Raw genomic sequence first — 18382 nt, forward strand, 5'->3', positions numbered from 1 at the left:
TCCAGGGGGCGCCTCTGTAGTATTGGGCTGTGGTCTAGTCCAGGTCTGTTTCGTGACTAGAGTCGCTACAGCCCCTGCGAGGGCCAATTGAAGAAAGTGGTTCTTCTTAGCAGAGAACTGAGCTACTTGTGGGATTGAGGTTGGGGTTGGAGATGTGGGGTTAGGGGAGGGGCCAAGTGGCTTTCTTTCTCCATTTATTTAAAATCTCAGACCCAGGGATATCCTGGGTGGGGTGGTTTTGGCAGGGTGGATTCAAGGAACTGCGGTAGCTTCCTATTTCTTTTTCTGGAAACGGCTTTCCTTCTCCCTGCAGCCCTGCACACTTCGCTGCCTGAAGTTACACGAGACTCTGGCCGCAGTCCGCCCCTTCCTTTACTCCTAACCCTGTCCAGGAACCTGCTCCGGACACAGACACCAGAACTCCCCTGGACCCAAACCATTAGCCAAAGGGCGGAGAGACGTAGAGGAACCCGTCTCAGGACCCCGGACAGCGCCCCGCGCATGGCTGGCTCTGGGTCTCCCGGGTCGCTCCTATGTCCCCGAACCTCTTCTGGGGGGCTGCAGGCGCTGCTGCTCTTGCTTCTCATGGACTGGGCGCTGCTCCGTCCGGCGCTGCCTCAGCTCCTGCTTGTGTTCTTGCCCACCGGGCCTCCGCTTCTCCGGCTCTGGGTGGCTGGCCTGGGCCGTTGGGGGATGTTGTGGCTGGGAGCTCATTGGACCACTAAGCAGGAAGGGGTCGGCGCTAAAAGTTGGAGGACTGCGCTGGGGCCCCTAACGGCAGCGCTGCCCGGGCTCGCCTCGTTCAGGGCTCTGGGAGGGAGGGAGGCTCCAAGGGGTGGAGGCGAGTCTGGGCCGCTGCGCTGGGGGAGCCGGCTCGATGCTTTCGCTCTCAGCTATGCCGTGGCACTGCTGGCGCTTTTCCTGTGGCAGAAACTTGGAGATCTTTGGGTGCCGGGGAGTCCCAAAGGCTCGGGGTGCATCATACACCGGCTGCTGGGCTTCCTGAGCCCAGAACTGCGTCGCTTCCCACTAGTGATGCTCTTCCTCCTGTTGTCCTGTCTAGGTGAGGAGAAGGAGAGTGCAAGGGACTGGGCAAATTGGGGAGAATTGAAGATTATGGGAAGTGAGTCAGGGGGACAGGAGAGAGGCAGAACTTTATATCCAGAACGTCTGACTCCAAATCTAGTTGTCTTGCCTTTACACCACAACTGCCTAGGAATCAGGAGATCTACGTCCTAATGCTGTGTGTTAAGCTGTATGACTTTGGCAAATTCATCTTACCTCTCTGGGCTTCTGTCTCAGATGGAGGATTGGCCTGTGCGATCTCATAGGGGCCTAACAGAAGAGGTCTAACATCCTATGGTTTGTGGAAATAGTGAGAGGATTGGGGTGTAACTGTGTGATAGAGGTGACTTCAGATGACAGGATTGTCTATCTCTACCTACTTATCTCTGGTAAGATGGGAATGTAGTCTAACTGGAAGTCCCCAGCCTTGATATAATAAACCTCCAATAAGCATCATTAGTTGATTAATTGTAACTCTCTCCCTCCCTGACACTGCCTCATCACCTCTAGGACAGACTGCTATCCCATTCTTTACTGGTCGCTTCACAGACTGGATCCTGCAGGATGAAGCAGCTGCTATCTTCACCCGAAACATTGCTTTCTTATCGATACTCATGTTAGCCAGGTCTGGGAACTGGGCTTGGAAACTGAGAGAATGGGGAACTAGGGAACTGAGGAAGCTGGAAGCTAGGCCTGCACTCTGGGCAGATTGATAGAGCAGAAGACTCCCTCACCCCCAAATATTAAGCCTCCTAGTAATCCTACTCCCTTCCTCATTTCTTCCCAGTGCTTTGTTAGAGTTCTTGGGTAATGGAATTTATAATTACACAATGGGCCAAGCCCACAATAACCTTCAGGAAAAAGTGTTCCTGGCTGTGCTGTCCCAGGAGGCTGACTTTTTTCAACAGAACCAAACAGGTGAGTCCTTGTACCCTCACACAAGAACATTCTTATGCTCCTTTCTATCTATTCCCTTACAACAAAAAGCAACATACATTCATTAATCCCCAGCTTTATTCAGAGAGCTTTGGTCAGTGCTAGGGGAGATAGAAAATTTAGGTAAGACCCAGTTTCTACCCTCCTAGAGCTTATTGTGTAATGGAGTGAAGAGGGATCACTCGCTACACCAATTTGAATGTGAGATCTGTGTGAGTTCTAAGAGCTTTTAAATAAGGAGACTTGATCAGTTGCCCCCAACATTTGGCCCCAAAGGCCTCCCCAAATCAATGATCATGCAGTAATTCAGTGGTTCACACAAAGGAACAAAGAGAAAACCATGCACAAGACTTCTGTCTCCAAGGGACATATGTCAAAGAATAGTCTATAAAGTTGGATGAAGCATGGAGATTACTGGAGACAGGAGCAGTGCAGTGGTCCTCAAAGGAAGGGAAACATAGCATTGTGGATACAGTCCTGGACTGGAAGTCAGGGAGACCTGGGTTTCAATCCAGCATCAGGCACTTACTGGCTGCATGACCCTGGGCAAGTCTTTTAACTTTTGTTTTTTCATCTGCAAAAAAGAAAAGGGTGGACTTTCTGCCCTCTTAGGTCCCTTCCAATTCTAAATCTTTCATGCTGTCACCTGTATCCAAAATAGGCTGATATTGTGGCAGCTTCAAATATGGCTTCCCAGCTTCTTTTTGTACAGGGAAAAACTCATCTCTAATGTATGTTAAAAATTCCTCTTTTGGGGAGGCAGGGCTTCTAACACAGGAAATGATGGGGTGCAAGGTGTTATCTGTAACCATTGCTTCCAAATTTCTACTTTTAGATTCTTGAGTGCAACAGTTGTTTGAAGGTGGGGGTTTGGGAACACTATGGAATTAAAATGCTTCCTAATCTACTCTTTGCTAACAAAGGGAGATGATGGAGGATCTAATGCATGATCCCAATTGCCATGGAGCAGGGCCCTTTAAGCCCAGGTGCATACTTACCTGTATAGTCATATTTCAGAAGACCAAAGAGACCTTTTTGGCTGGATAGAAGGGTGAAAAAAAATTGTAAGAAGTAACTAAGCTGACCTAGGGAATGTACAGAAATTTACAGGCAGAGGTGGGGAAAGAGGACATTCCAGGCATAAGGAACAAAAGCATATCAGCATGAGAGCACAGTTTATGGTGACAGACAGCACAGATTATATAGAAGAGTGTATTATGAAATGAATGAAAGAGTAGAGTGGATTGGGGAGAACCTTGAATGACAGACAAGAGAACTATGAATATTATTTAATAGACAATTGGGAACTTCTGAAAACTTGTGCATGCAGAGAAGTTGACATGATAAAATCTATGCACAAGAATGAATCTTCTGGCAGCAGTATGACAGATAGACTAGAGGGAGAAGAGAGTAAAAGCAAAAATCCTCTTGCAGTAGTCCAAATGGGTAGAAATAGGGGGAAGGTCTTTCCCAGGGTGATGGCAGTGGGAATGGAACATATCTCCCCCCACACTCCTCTCTTTCCTTATGCCTTTTACACAACCCTATATAGTACTCATCATACCTTCCTTGGCCTTTTAAGCCAAAGATCAGAAAGGACACACTACTATATATCCCATCTATACAAAAATGTTAATCCTACACTCCCTTTATTCTCAGAACCAGAGAGGTTTGCCTCCTAATACTCTTGCTGTGCCCTCATATAGTTCCAATAATTTGCCACATTTAGAATTTGAATCCTTGGTCCTCTGGCTCCATGATTGCCCAACAGGTATCACTAGATCCCCAAGGAGAACTTTGCAGCTGTGATCCTGCTCCAGCACCCAATGTCACACACCCCACTCCAATCTTCTTGGGGCCCCACAAGCCCATTAGGGACCCTTAGACAGTGGCTGAGCTAATGAGCCCCTTCCCTCATTCCAAAATTTTCCCAGACGTTTTCCTCTCTGCTTCAGCCTCTCTTCATATTTCCATTTCCCCGTCCAACTACTCCAGACCCTCAACTCTTGCCATACCCTCAACATTCCTTCTTCCTCTTTAGGTGCTATCACCTCTTGGGTGTCAGAGGACACAGACGTGCTGAGTGGCTCCCTGAGTGACACGCTAAGACTGCTCTTTTGGCACTTGTTTCAATCACTGTGTCTGCTGGGACTTATGTTTTGGGCATCTCCAACACTCACTCTGGTCACACTGATTGATTTTTCTATGCTATTCTTCTTGCCCAAGGAGCTGGGCAAGTGGCAACAGGTAAGTCTAGGGAACCTCTCTTCTCCAGCATTTCTCCCCAACTTTTTTTTTCTGTTTTATTTGTTTAAATTTTTTGTCCATTAATTTATTTATTTTTAGTTTTCACTTCCACAAGATTTTGAGTTCCAAATTTTCTCCCCATCTCATCCCTCACTCAACCCCAAGACACCATGCATTCTGAATACCTTTTCCCCTAATCTGCCCTCCCTTCTATATCCTACCCCCCTTCTCTTATCCCCTTCCTCTTCTATTTTCCTGTAGGGCAGGATAGATTTCTATACCCCATTGCCTGTATATCTTATTTCCCAGTTGCATGTGAAAACAATTTTTTAACATTTTTTTAAAAAACTTTGGTTTCCAAGTTTTCTTCCTTCCTCCCTTCCCACCCACCCTCATGGAGAAGGCAAGCAACTCAGTGCAGGTTATACTTGTATAGTCATGCTAAACACTTCCATAGTAGTCATGCTATGGAAAACTAACTATATTTCCCTTCATCCTATCCTGCTCCCCATTTATTCTATTCTCTCTTTTGATCCTGTTCCTCCACAGAAGTGTTTGCTTCTGATTACCCCCTCCCCCAATCTGCCCTCCCCTCTATCAACCCCCCATCTTCTTATCCCCTTCCCCCCCTATTTTCCTGTAGGGTAAGATAGTTTTGCATACCCAATTGAGTGTGTATGTTATTCCCTCTTTAAGCCGAATCCAATGAGAATAAGATTTCCTCATTTCTTCTCGCCTTCCCCCACTTCCCTTCCACTGTAAAAGCCTTTTTTTGTCTGTTTTATGTGAGATAATTTACCCCATTTTACCTCTCCATTTCTACTTCTCCCAGTATAATCTTCTCTCACCCCTTAATTTTATTCTCCAGGTAGCACGCATACATCTTCAACTCACCCTGTGACTTGTATCTATCACTCTATCTATATATATAATTTTTTTCCCTTCCAACTACTTTCATACTGACAAAGGTCTCATGAGTTAGAAATATCATCTTTCCATGGAGGAATTTAAACAGTTCAACCTTAATAAGTCCCTTATGATTTCTCTTTCCTATTTACCTCTTCATGCTTTTCTTGAGTCTTGTACTTGAAAGTCAAATTCTCTATTCAGCTCTATTCTTTTCATCAAGATGCTTGAAAGTAGGGGCAGCTAGGTGGCACAGTGGATACAGCACCAGTCCTGAAGTCAGGAGTCAGGAGGACCTGAGTTCAAATCCAGCTTCAGACCAAACACTTGACATTTACTAGCTGTGTGACCCTGAGCAAGTCACTTAACCCCAATTGCCTAAAAAAAAAAGCTTACCCTCTATCTCACTGAATATCCATTTTTTATCCTGAAGGATTATACTCAGTTTCAATGGGTAGGTGATTCTTGGCTGTAATCTTAGCTCCTTTGATCTTCAGAATATTACATTTCAAGCCTCCCAGCCCCTTAATGTAGAAGCTAAATCCTGATTGTGTTCCCACATTACTTGAATTATTTCTTTCTGGCTCCTTGCAATATTTTCTCCTTGACCTGGAAACTCTGGAATTTGGGTGCAATATGCCTAAGAGTTTTCCTTTGGGGATCTCTTTTAGGAGGTGATTGGTGGATTCTTTCAATTTCTCTTTAGCCCTCTGGTTCTAGAATATCAGGGCAGTTTTCCTTGATGATTTCTTGAAAGATGATGTCTATGCTGTGTTTTGATTATGGCTTTCAAATGGTCCAGCAATTTTAAAATTATCTCTCCTGGATCTATTTTCCAGGTCAGTTGTTTTTCCAATGAGATGTTTCACATTGTATTCTATTTTTTAATTCTTTTGGATTTGTTTTACAATGTGTTGATTTCTCATAAAGTCACTAGCTTCCAATTGCTCCATTCTAATTTTTAAGGAAGTATTTTCTCCAGTGAGCTTTTGGACTTCTTTTTCTATTTGACCAATTTTGCTTTTTAAGGAATTCTTCTCCTCTTTGGCTTTTTGGACTTCTTTTACCATTTGGGTTAGTCTATTTTTTAAGATGTTATTTCCTTCAGTGTTTTTTGGGGTCTCCTTTAGCAAGCTGTTGACTTGGTTTTCATGATTTTCTTGCATCACTCTCATTTCTCTTCCCAATTTTTCCTCTACTTCTCTTACTTGCTTCTCAAAATCCTTTTTGAGTTCTTCTATGGCCTGAGACTGATTCATATTTTTCTTGGAGGCTTTGGATGTAGGAGCTTTGACTTTGTTATCTTCTTCTCATTGTATGTTTTGATCTTCTTTGTTACCAAAGAAAGATTCTATGGTCTGACTTTTTAGTGCAGTTCTCGTGATCCCAGCCAATTACTTAAGTTTTAAACTCTTTGTTAAAGTAGAGATCTGCTTCCAGTGTGGAGAATGTACTGTCCCAAGCTTCAGGAGTTTTATGCAGCTGTTTTCAGAAATACTAGGGACCTGTCAATTTTCCATTCTTGCAAAGTGGTATGACCAAGGGCAAGGTGTTTACTCCTTTCCCAGCCTGTGCGCTGGTCTGTGAGTGACCACAAGCACTGTTTTCTGCCTTGGAACTGTGAGGAGGATTCCTTCTTTACCAAGACACGAGCTACACCATGCCAGTGCTCCTCCTTGCCCCAGGATCACCACCTAGAACTGTGACCCAGATCCAAGCACAGGCAAACAAGAGATTCCTGCCTCAGCACCAGTAAAGAGGTCCCTGTAATCCCCCTCTGATCAGCCATTCAATTCCCCTTTGGTCTGTGGGCTAGAGACCTTTCCCATCAACCATCCAGGTTGTCTTGGGCTAGAAATTTGTTCCACTCTGTCTTTTTGTGGCTTCTGCTGCTCTATAATTTGTTTAGAGCCATTTTTTACAACTATTTGGAAGGGTTTGGGGGAAAACTCAAGCAAGTCACTGCTTTTGCTCCACTATCTTGACTCCACCCCTCTGTCCCCAACTTTTGCTCTACTTTCATGAACCCTGGTTTGTTCTTTACACTTAGCTTTAACAAGCTTAGTTCCTCTGACCCTCCTTTGCCTCCTAAACTTTGAAAGACTATGTGGTATATTAGAAAAATCTGAAACAAAATTCTACTACTGGAGTGAGTGAAGGAAAGTCTTTATCACACTTCTCATGAGAGAAGTGAGCACAATGCACTTTAGTAGCACATGGGCGCTGATTCAGTGGCACAATCGACTTTTAAACAGTTAGTAAGATCCGTGCTCCACCCACCAGGGCTATGATTGGTCTGGTTCATTTGAGTTACACTCTTCCAGGCCAGCCCATCTCATGTTTGTCCATATTCTTCTTTGTCATGTTAGGTCGTGCATCACATGATCAAAAGCGGGGGCCATCTCCATCCTCAAGCTGTCAGTTAATATTCAATTAGCTTATTAAGCAAGCAATGTGGAGAAAAGCCTTTGCCCTGTTGAGGTCCCATTCTTGACCCTGATGGGTTGCAACCAGTTTAGCGTCCAGGGCTCTTTCTTAAGGAACTAGTCATTTACAGAATGTTTGGTACACTTTCTGATTGGTTGAGGGTGTATTCACAAAATCTTGGAGTCCTCAAAATCCCCTTGTTCTGTTGTGGAAGTTTAACTTCTAATCCTTTCTTACAGGTATATGGTCATTGCCCTGTGGCCTCGCTGATTCTCTTGCCTGAACTCCAGCCCTTTTTGACCATGGCCTCTGTCTCTAGGTCATTCTCTAGCCTTTTTCTTCATCATATCTCCTTATTATACCAATTTTCTACAATCCTTTCTAGAATACTTTCCCTTTCCCTCTATTCTTCTTTCTTCTCTGGGTACCCAAGTTCTGGAATTCCTATGTTCCTATAGTTTCTTGGGTGACTGGCATATCCCTTCCTTCTGCTTTCACTCTCCCCCTCTGTCTTTGTATTCCTTTGTATGTCATGGTGTCTCCATGTCCTTACATCAGAGGATTTTAACAACAACAATAGCAATAATAACAATGATAATAATCACATTTTCTAACATGTGCAAAGTGCTTTAGCATTTGCAAAGCACTTCACATATGTTATCTTACTTGATTCTCACAACATCCCTGAAGTTATTATGATGGTAGAAGCTATTATTATCTCTACTTTATAAATGAGGAAACTGAGGCTGGGAGAGGTTAAAAGATTTGCCTAAGGCCACACAGCTGGTGTCTGAGGGATGATTTAAACTCAGTTCTCCTTGGCTCCAAATTCAATTCTCTATCTACTCTATCAACTAGCATGTCTTGTAATATTACTTTAATGACACATCAACAGAGCACTTCACAGATAACAAAGCTCTTTTATTACCCAGCTAGAAGTTAGCTCATGCAAGTGTTATTTCTATTTTTCAGATAAGGAAGGTGAAGACCAGAGTACACAAATAACTTGTCAGATCTTATGGCTAACCAGCTGGTAGCAGGGGTTGCACTGGAATTCATGCTTCTTAATTCCCCAAGCAGTGCTCTTCTCACTGTCTTCTTACACTGCCTCCCTTCTGCAGCAGGCCCTGGGAAAATGTCCAACTACTCCCTGACATTATGCTCTTCTGTGGACTGGGGATATCGAGGATGCTCAGATCCACGGGACCACCTTCACTCTTCTTTCACACCATCAATTTCTGTACAATCATTTAAATGTATTAAGAAAATCCTCTCTGCACAACACTGTGTCCCCACAGGCCCTGGCAATCCAAGTGCAGACATCCCTCACAGAATCAAGCCAGGTGGCTGTGGAGGCACCGTCTGCTATGCCCACAGTCAGAAGCTTTGCCAATGAGGAGGGAGAGGCACGGAAGTTTGCCCATCAGCTCTAGAAGATACAGAAACTTAATCAGAAGTTTGCAGTGGCCTACAGTTTCAACTTGTGGACCACCAATGTAAGTATCTGGGGATAGAGTACCCACTTCCCAGCCTAGGACTTATAGACCCCAGTCCCCATCCAGGGATTCCTGGGCCAAATTTTCCATTTTAAAACCTTGAGGTAAAACTCCCATTCTCGTGACTAGTCTCATCATTTTTTCCTTTATAGGAAGTTCTAGATACTTGTCTTAATCAAGGAGACCCAGAGTATTACCTCCCTTACAGGGAGATAACTTTATTTCTACTTTGAAGTCCTTTTCCTAGCCCCCTTGGGGTTCCACAAGATCCCTGCATCTTACCTCTCCCTTTCTTGGGGCCTCTTAGGCATGAGGGTACATGAAGTGTGGGGGGGGACTTGGGGATAAAGGAATATATGGTTTTGTTCAATGCGCATGTATAGCACGACTTCAGAGAGGGTCCTTAGTTCCTTCCCTAGAATCCCATAGCTGTTCTTGTGGCTGTTGGTTTTACATGGAGGCAGGGAAGTGCTAGCTTTAGGTGTCCAGGACTCTAGGTGTTTTATGATACCTAATGTTGTAACTCTGTGACTATACTTGGGGCTCCAATGCCATTATTTCCATGAATGTGACATAGTTATCCTTATAGTCCTCTGCTACCCCCAACTTGTACTCTCTGATCTATCCTCAGCTCTTAGGACTCCTGCTGAGGGTGGGCATTCTGTACATGGGGGGAAAGATGGTGACCCATGAGAATGTGAGTAGAGGAGACCTTGTCAACTTTGTCCTTTACCAGATCCAGTTTACCACTGCTGTTGAGGTGAGACACCCCCCCCACAATTGACCATTGCTCCTTATTCCTCCTCTTGCATCACTTTCAGCATCCTTTTTCCAGCTCTCCTGTCAGACATCCCAGACAACACATGGGATATACCTCCTCACCCACCTCATGGCTCATCCCTCTTCCTTCAGGCATTGCTTTCCACCTTGCCCAATGCACAGAAGGCTGTGGGAGCCTCAGAGAAGATCTTTGAGTACTTAGATCGGATACCTCAATGCCCTTCCAGTGGTCTCCTGGCACCTCCTACCCTCCGTGGCCTGGTAGAATTTCAAGATGTCTTCTTTGCTTACTCTAACCAGCCAGATGTCTTGGTCCTACAGGTGATACATGCTCCTTCTCACACTCCACTTCTTCCAGTTCCCAGTCCATCAAATGACCTCTGGGTTATTACCTTTCCTCAACTCATCTTTCCTCTTCCCTGGGCTGGATGAGATGCTTTTGCATCAGGTACCAATTTAACCTCTCCCAATCTTTCCATGCAAGGAAGGGAAAGGATCGGAAAGACCCCACCTACAGGGTTGTCCCAAACTCACAAATCAGCTTGGGTGTCTCAAGGGAACTATTAAAAAACTCTCTCTCAGAGGTATCCCCACTTTCCCCTACTCTGGCAGTGGGGATTAAGGTCCTTTTTTTTCTCTCAACTCTCTTCTATTCTCCCTTATCTTTCCTCCTCCCTTTGATGCAGGAATTACACTAGCCCTGTCTCATGATGTGAGGATTTCCCTGTATGTGTGTGTGGTGGTGGGGTTGGTGTGTACCTGCTCAACCAGCAGATAAGCTCTCTCTGTCTCTCCCCTGATGCCTTCCCTTTCTTGTTCCTTTAGGGAGTGACATTCACTCTGTACCCTGGGAAGGTGACAGCACTAGTGGAGCCCAATGGGGCTGGGAAGAGCTCAGTGGCTGTATTGCTGGAAAATCTGTATCAGCCTACAAAGGGCCAGCTGCTGCTGGATAGAAAGCCACTGCCCCAATACCAGCACCGATACCTGCACTCACAGGTGAGGATTGGAAGATCACTTGGGTCAGAACATCCTTGGGAAAATGGGTCAAGGAAGGAATGAATAAGAGAAAAAAGGGCAGGCAGAACTGGTCCTAGCCCAGCAACATTCTTGTTATGGATGTGACAGAAATGAAGACTTCATTGTGAGGAATGGAAATACCCAAGTCCCTCTCCTCCTGCCTTCACCTGCCCTTATTCTGGCTCATCCCAGGTAGCTGCAGTGTCACAAGAGCCACAGCTGTTTGGACAGAATCTATATGAAAACATAGCCTATGGGCTGGGCCGGAAGCCAGAGCTAGAGGAGATCATGGAGGCTGCCAGGCAGGCTGGAGCTCACAGTTTCATCTCTCAGTTGCCTCAGGGCTACTACACAGGTACTGTGAATATTCACTCCCAAGTCGACATATCCCTTCCCCGCCAATACCTGGCTCAATCCATTTCATCTTTAACTGTCCTTTATCAGAGATAAACAAGGAATGAATAAATCAATGAAAAAGTATTTAATCAATACTAGAGGAAGAGAACAAGGAAAAGAGAACAACCATTTACTAAGTATCTACTATGTGCCAGGCACGTTGCTATCTGCTTTACAAATGTTATCTTATTTGTTCTTCACAACAACCCTGGGAGGTAGGTGCTATTATCATGTCCATTTTTGCTATTGAGGAAACTGAGGCAGGCTTGTCAGGGTCACACAGCTAACTAAGTGTCTGAGGCCTTGCTTGAACTCAAGTCTTTGTGACTCCATGCCTAGACTCTATCCACTATGCTACCTAGCTGCCTCAAAAATACAAATGTTCAAAGCACTTACTAGATGTGTGACACTAGCAAGTCACTTAACCTCTGTGTGCCTCAGTTTCCTCATCTGCAAAGTGGGGATAATAACAGTGCCTACTCCCCAAGGTTGCTGAGAGAGTAAATGAAATAATAATTGTAAAGGGCTCAGCATAGTGCCTGGCACATGGTAAGTGCTATATAAATGTTACCTATTATTATTAAGTACTAACTGTGTTCCAAGAATTGTGCTAAGTGCTGAGGATACAAATACCAAGGTAAGAAAGTCCCTGCCCTCAACTAGCTTACATTCTAATAAAGGGAGGCAACATGTACAGGTGAGGAGTAGCCAAGGAAAAGAATTTTAGTCTGTAGAATCATAGGGATGATGAGTAATCCACAGAACAGGATTGGATTTTATGGTACTATTGATAGGATGACTGTGTCCAAAGCAAGAAGTGGAAAGGGAAAGTAAGTGGTAGGGCCCATAGCAAGATATCCACATGGATGAGTGGATGGCATGTGGAACATGGTTTGGGGCTGACTAGATATAGTGGGCTCCCCTGATTTTGGGAGTTTGCTCCCCCTGATTCAAGAGTCTAGACAGTTCAGACTCCTGTCTTCTAGGGCAGGAGTTACAAAGATGGGTGGATCAAGGCCTTTGGAATCTCATTCCTTGGTTTCCATGGACTGTCACAGACTACCATCCCACTACTGTGTTAAGGAACTGGTCTCAGCCTTATCCATCTCCTTTACTCCAAGGGAGAAAGCATATGTTTTTGTGTGGCTGTAACTGTCCTGCTCTCAATGCATCTGGTTCTCTCTCCAGAGATAGGAGAGTCTGGGAGCCAGCTGTCAGGTGGTCAGCGGCAGACAGTGGCCCTGGCTTGGGCTCTGATCCGGAACCCTCGGATCCTCATCCTAGATGATGCTACCAGTGCCCTGGATACAGACAATCAGTTATGGGTGAGATAACAACCTCTCCAACTCTCCCTAATTCTCAAATCCTTAAGGTTAAGGCAACCCTACTTCCTTCCTGTTGTGCCCAGAGAATTTTGTTCGAGAAAGCCTATGCTATACAAATTTTCTAAATAAAATCCTTAAATTTAACTTCTTTTCCTTTTTTTCTTTATTTTTATCATCATTACCATTAGCAACATCAAAAAAAAAACCCTTGATTAACCACAGAACTATGCCTAGGGATGTGCTGGGTTTATTCTCTCCCTAGACTTCATTGGGTTCTTACACCACTTCTTTTCTTTTTTTTTTCTTTTCTTTTTTTCTTACACCACTTCTTCGGAATGGGGGAGAGCAGTAATGGTTCACCATGGATGAGACAGTTAATGCCAATGGCATTAATGCTATGGTTTGTGCATGAGTCTTACTAATAACATCTGTGCCTTCCTCCTACAGGTGGAGCAGCTTGTGTATGAGGCCCCCAGGAGGGCCTCTCAGGCAGTGCTACTCATCACCCAGTGTCTCAGCTCTGTGGAAAGGGCTGACCACATACTCTTCTTGGAGGAGGGGGTCATTCAGGAGAGTGGGACCCATAGGCAGCTTATGGAGAAAAAGGGCCGATACTGGACCATGGTGGAGGCCATAGGTGGGAACTCAGCTCCTCAGGAATGAGTGACAAACTCGAATCCTTATTATGGTGGAAGATACAGTTCTCTCATTTCCTGAAAATGGAGAGACAGGAAGAATTTCAGCCTTTTTGCCACATGATATGATTTAGCAGTTCCAGAAAGGTTTTCCACACCACAATTATACTCCTACTAATTATATTCCCATCACCAACATTAATTCCTTTGGTTTAAAGTTTTCTACTACAGGCTCCTTTTTTAAATTGTAAATGCTAGTGGAGGGGAAGGCAAAGAAGCCTTTAAGGGGAATAACTTAGTGGGAATTCATTCATTCATTCTTTCAACAAGCATTTATTAAACAGCAACTATGTCCCAGCACTGTTTTATGCATTGGAGATATGAAGACAGAAACAAAATATTCCCTGTCCCCAAGGAGATTATATTTTATTACTGCCTACTTCCAGAGCTTGTAAAGGATAAATAACAATGTAGTTATCAGTTATATTTTATACAGCCAGAGTTCAAGACCTTTGAGTTGAAGGGGCACAGAAAGTGAGGGACAAAGTTACTGGAGAGGTTGACTGGGATGTCTCCATATACAATGTGGTAATAGGGGCATTGGAGGATCAATTCTCTATTCAACTGATGCAAAAATATTGTGGGAATGCTTGGTGTGGAGAATAAACTTGGTGTTTTCTTAAGTTTTGTGTTTCCTCTGTTTTTCCAGTTGCAATAGTTCAAGCCCTCTGCAGTTCTTCTCTTGGATTTTGTGACAACTAAGCATTGGAATCACCAAAACTCAGCTTTTCTTGTCCTCTTACTCCTGGTTTCCTAGAAGAGTGTGGCTAGAAGTATACAGTTGGCATCCAAAGATTTAGGGGATCAAATTTTTGTTATTTGCTAGTTGTGTCATCTTGGGTAAGTCACTCAGACTCTCTGAGCTCCCTTCATCTCTTTCATTTTCAATCTATACTTAATGGCATCTTTCCTGCTATCTAGAAATAAAACCAGATCTCCCCCATTCCTTAAATTCTGCTATCCCCTAAAGTTGTCCTCCTCCATCTTTCCTCCATTTAATTTCCAAACTCCTATCAAAAATCTTCTACACTCACTGACTCCATTTCCTCCCCTATCACTCCATTCTCAATTTTATGTCATTTGATTTCTTTCCCCCCCATTCAGCTGAAAATGTTTCCTTCAAGATTAATGAAGATCTTTTAATAACTAAAACCAATGGATTTTTCTCAGTTCTCATTTTTCTTGAATTTCCCGTTTTTGACACTATTGACAGGTTCCTCCTAGGTACATACTCTCATCTCTGTTTTCATGGCATTGTTTTTTTTTTTCCCTAGTTCTCCTCCTACCTATCTGACCATTTTTTCTGAGTTTCCTTCACTGGGTCATTGACCTTGTCTTGCCCCCTAAGCATGAGTGTCATCTATATCTGTTCTGGGCTCCTTTTTCTTCTTTTTTTAGACTCAGTGACTCTTACCTGTTTTTGCTTTTTTCCACATCCTCAACATAGCTCATTGCCCAACACATTTGTTGTTGTTTGGTTATTCAGTCTTGTCCAACTCTTCACAACATGAGGTTTTCTTCGCAAAGGTACTAGAGTGGTTTGCCACTTCCTTCTCTGGTGTGTCTCTGTTTTACTGATGAGGAAAATAGAAGTTAAGTGACCTGCCTAAGGTCACATAGCTGGTAAGTGTCTGAGTCTGGGTTTGGAAACTTCCTGATTCCAAGCCCAGTCTGCTATCCACTGCACCACCTAGCTGTTCCTGCCTGACACATACTAGGTACTTAATAAATGCCTGCTGACTGATTGGATTCATAATTCAAAGACCTGGGTTAGAATTAGCATTCTGATCCTCACTACCTGTGTGATTTAGGGCAAGTCATTTAAAAGATCTATGCTTTACATTCCTCATCTTTAAAATGTGAAGGTTGGACTATAGGATCTCTAAGATTCCTTCCATATCCAAATCTTTTAGTACTGTAGCACAGTTGCTCCCACACACAGAATCAGTGGGTGCTTCAGGTGTCACCTGGAAAGGAAGAAGGGAAACAGAGAGGAACTGGTACAGTTTCTCAGAGTACTATGTCTTGCACAGCCAAAAGGTGAGCTCTAGTCCTCAGCTAATGGCTCATGTAACTATGTATAACATAAATGACAAAAGAAAAGAAAAATACAAATCTGGAGGATCTATGGGAAACCAGGCACACCGATATACTGTTCATGAGGCTGTGAATGTGTATAACCATTTTTGAAAGGAATTTGGAGTTATAAACAAAAAGTTACTGAAGAGAATTTCACATAGGTACAGAATGTTAGGCCTATACCCAAAAGAGATCAAAGAAATAGACAAAGTTCCTATTTAATATTATTATCTAAACTTTGCAGCAGTCAGCTACCCTTACTGTTTTGTACCATTATTCTCTACTTCCTAAATGGTTAAACCTATATTTAAGAAGGTATTTGATAAATATGTATAGTGGCGTACAACATATTTGCAAATGATTGATGTAAAATGTTTACCTGTAATGACTATATTATTTTCTGTATTGATATTGCTGCATTTTGTAAAGGAATAGATGTAGCCACAGATGGCTAGATGGTTCACTGAATAGTAAGCTGGGCCTAGAGTCAGGAGGACTTGAATTCAAATCCACTCTCAGACGAATTACTAACTGTGTGATCCTGGGTAAGTTACTTAGCCCCTGTTTGCCTTGGTTTCCTCAACTGTAAAGTGGGCACTGTGGAGAATGAAATAACAAACTACTCCTGTATCTTTTCCAAGAAAACTCCATAAAAATAAAGGGTCACAAAGATTCAGATGTGACTAAATGACTTAACAACAACTGATAGAGGCATGAGTTTTTGTATTGGTAGTCTGAGCAAAATGGGAGTTTTGTTCCAGTATATCAATATAATTGATTTCTTTTGTGATCCTATGTATTTTATTTTGTGCATTTGAAAACATTATTCTGAAGAGTTCATAGGCTTGACCAGATTGACAAAAAAAGGGGTGAAAATCCCTCTCTCTCTCTCTCTCTCTCTCTCTCTCTCTCTCTCTCTCTCTCTCTCTCTCTCCCTCTCCATCTAAGGAAATTCCCACATTAGTTATATCCAAACACAGATATCTCATTCTTCATTCTAAGTCAATCACTTCTCTGCCAAGAAGTGGGTGGTACATTTCATCTTCAGTCCTCTGGACTCCTGTTAGATTGAGACTTCCTTTAGGGTAGAGGCTCTCCCCCCATCCCCCCTTTTGTATTCCCAGCACTTAGCACAGTGCCTGGCACACAGTGGGCACTTAATAAATGTTTATTGATTGATTTATCATTACATCCACCAGAATTTTAAAGTCTTTCAAAGCTATTTTTCTCTATAATGTTGCTATTTTTGTCTAAATAATTCTCTTATTCATTGCTATCCATAGCCAGATAAAGAACTGATGGACTCAATGCAAATTGAAGCATATTTTTTCACTTACTTTATTCTTTCTCATGATTTTATTTCCTTTTGATCTGTTTCTTCTTCCACAACTGTGATGAATAGGGAAATATGTTTTTACATGATAGCACATGTATAAACTGTATCAAACTGCCTGCCATTTTCAGAAGAGAAGAACGGAGGGAGAAAAATTTGGAACTAAAAATCTTGTAAAAATGAATTCTAAAAAATTTTCTTGGTATGTAATTGAGGAAAAATAAAATCCTATTTAAATGTTTTTTAAAAATTCTCCTATTTGTGCTCACTTTGCATCATTTCAAATGTGTTCCCTGTTTCCCCTGAAAACATCTGTTCTATCATTTTTATGGCACAATAACAATCCCATTACATTCACATACCATGGTAGCCATTCCACCAATAGATAGACATGGTTTTAATTTCCAGGGTTTTTCTTTTTTTTTTTTTTTGGCTATTAGAGATTAATTGGAGACTAAATAAATTATTTCAAAAGAACTTGCAGGTCAAAAAAATCATAGAAAGAATAGATAATTTCATCAAAGAAAATAAAGAAGAGTTGTTCAGAGACTTTGGACTCTTCATGACCCCATTTGGGGTTTTCTTGGCAAAGATACTGGCGTGGTTTGCCATTTCCTTTTCCAGCTCATTTTACAGATGAGGAAACTGAGCTAAAGAGGGTTAATTGACTTGCCCAGAGTCACACAACTAGTACTAAGTGTCTGAGGTCAGATTTGAACTCCAGGACCTGAGTCTTTCTGATTCTGGGTCCAGTACTCTGCACCTCCTAGCTGCCCCAAACAATGAGACAACATACCAATATTTTTTGGAATGCACCCAAAGCAATCCATAGAGAAAAAATCATCATTCTAAACAGTTTCAATAAAGGAGAGAACAGATCAATGAATTGACTATTATTAGCAAAACTCCTAAAAAATCAACACTTATGAAAAACAATATACTAGGTATATAATCCCAAGGAGATTACTGGAAAGAAAATTCTATATAAATCAAAATATTTATAGGAACACTTTTTGCAGTAATAAAGAACTGGAAATAAAGTACATGACAAGTGATTTGGGAAGAGCTAAACAAATTGTGGTGCATGAAAGTAACAGAATATTACTATGCTATAAAAAACGACAAGATGAACACAGAGAAATATGGATTCATATGAACTGATTTTGTAGAGTGAAGTAAGCATTACCAAGAAAACAATATACATGATGACTACAACACTGTATATGGAAGGAGTAGCTACCATAGAAAATAAAAAAATCAATGTATACAAAATTACAAAGAATTAGCATGGCCCAAAAGAAATCTGTGAGAGTGGAACATTGCATCTACAATCAAGCATTTAACTTTCATGACTGTGACCATTCGCATGATTTTACTAATAACTTCATTTTCACCTTCCCATTGGCAACCACACATATTAACTATGCACCATAGAGGTAAAAAAATGGGATGTGAGCTAGTTTGTGAAGCTGCTGGTATACTACTAGGCACATTACTGGTCTTATTCACTCTACCTTTGTAAAGAGCTCCCTGTTTAGTGTTGCAATTATGCCCTCAAAGCCTAAAGCAAGCCCTTTGGGCTCCAAGCCCAAGCATGCAAAGTCAGTGATGTGGCTTTTCAGTGAAAATGAATAAGTGTTAGATAAATGTCATGCCGGAATGTCTACAAGCTATCTG

The 18382-nt window shown here is 42.6% G+C and overlaps 1 pseudogene; it reads left to right on the top strand.

The window, feature by feature from the left end:
• The first annotated feature begins 501 nt into the window (after positions 1-501).
• On the top strand, positions 502-13565 carry LOC110199416 (antigen peptide transporter 1-like; annotated as a pseudogene).
• Positions 13566-18382: the final 4817 nt, after the last annotated feature.

This window comes from Phascolarctos cinereus, unplaced genomic scaffold, assembly GCF_003287225.1.
Source record: "Phascolarctos cinereus isolate Bilbo 61053 unplaced genomic scaffold, phaCin_HiC Scaffold_5;HRSCAF=322, whole genome shotgun sequence".
Taxonomy (NCBI): Eukaryota; Metazoa; Chordata; class Mammalia; order Diprotodontia; family Phascolarctidae; genus Phascolarctos; species Phascolarctos cinereus.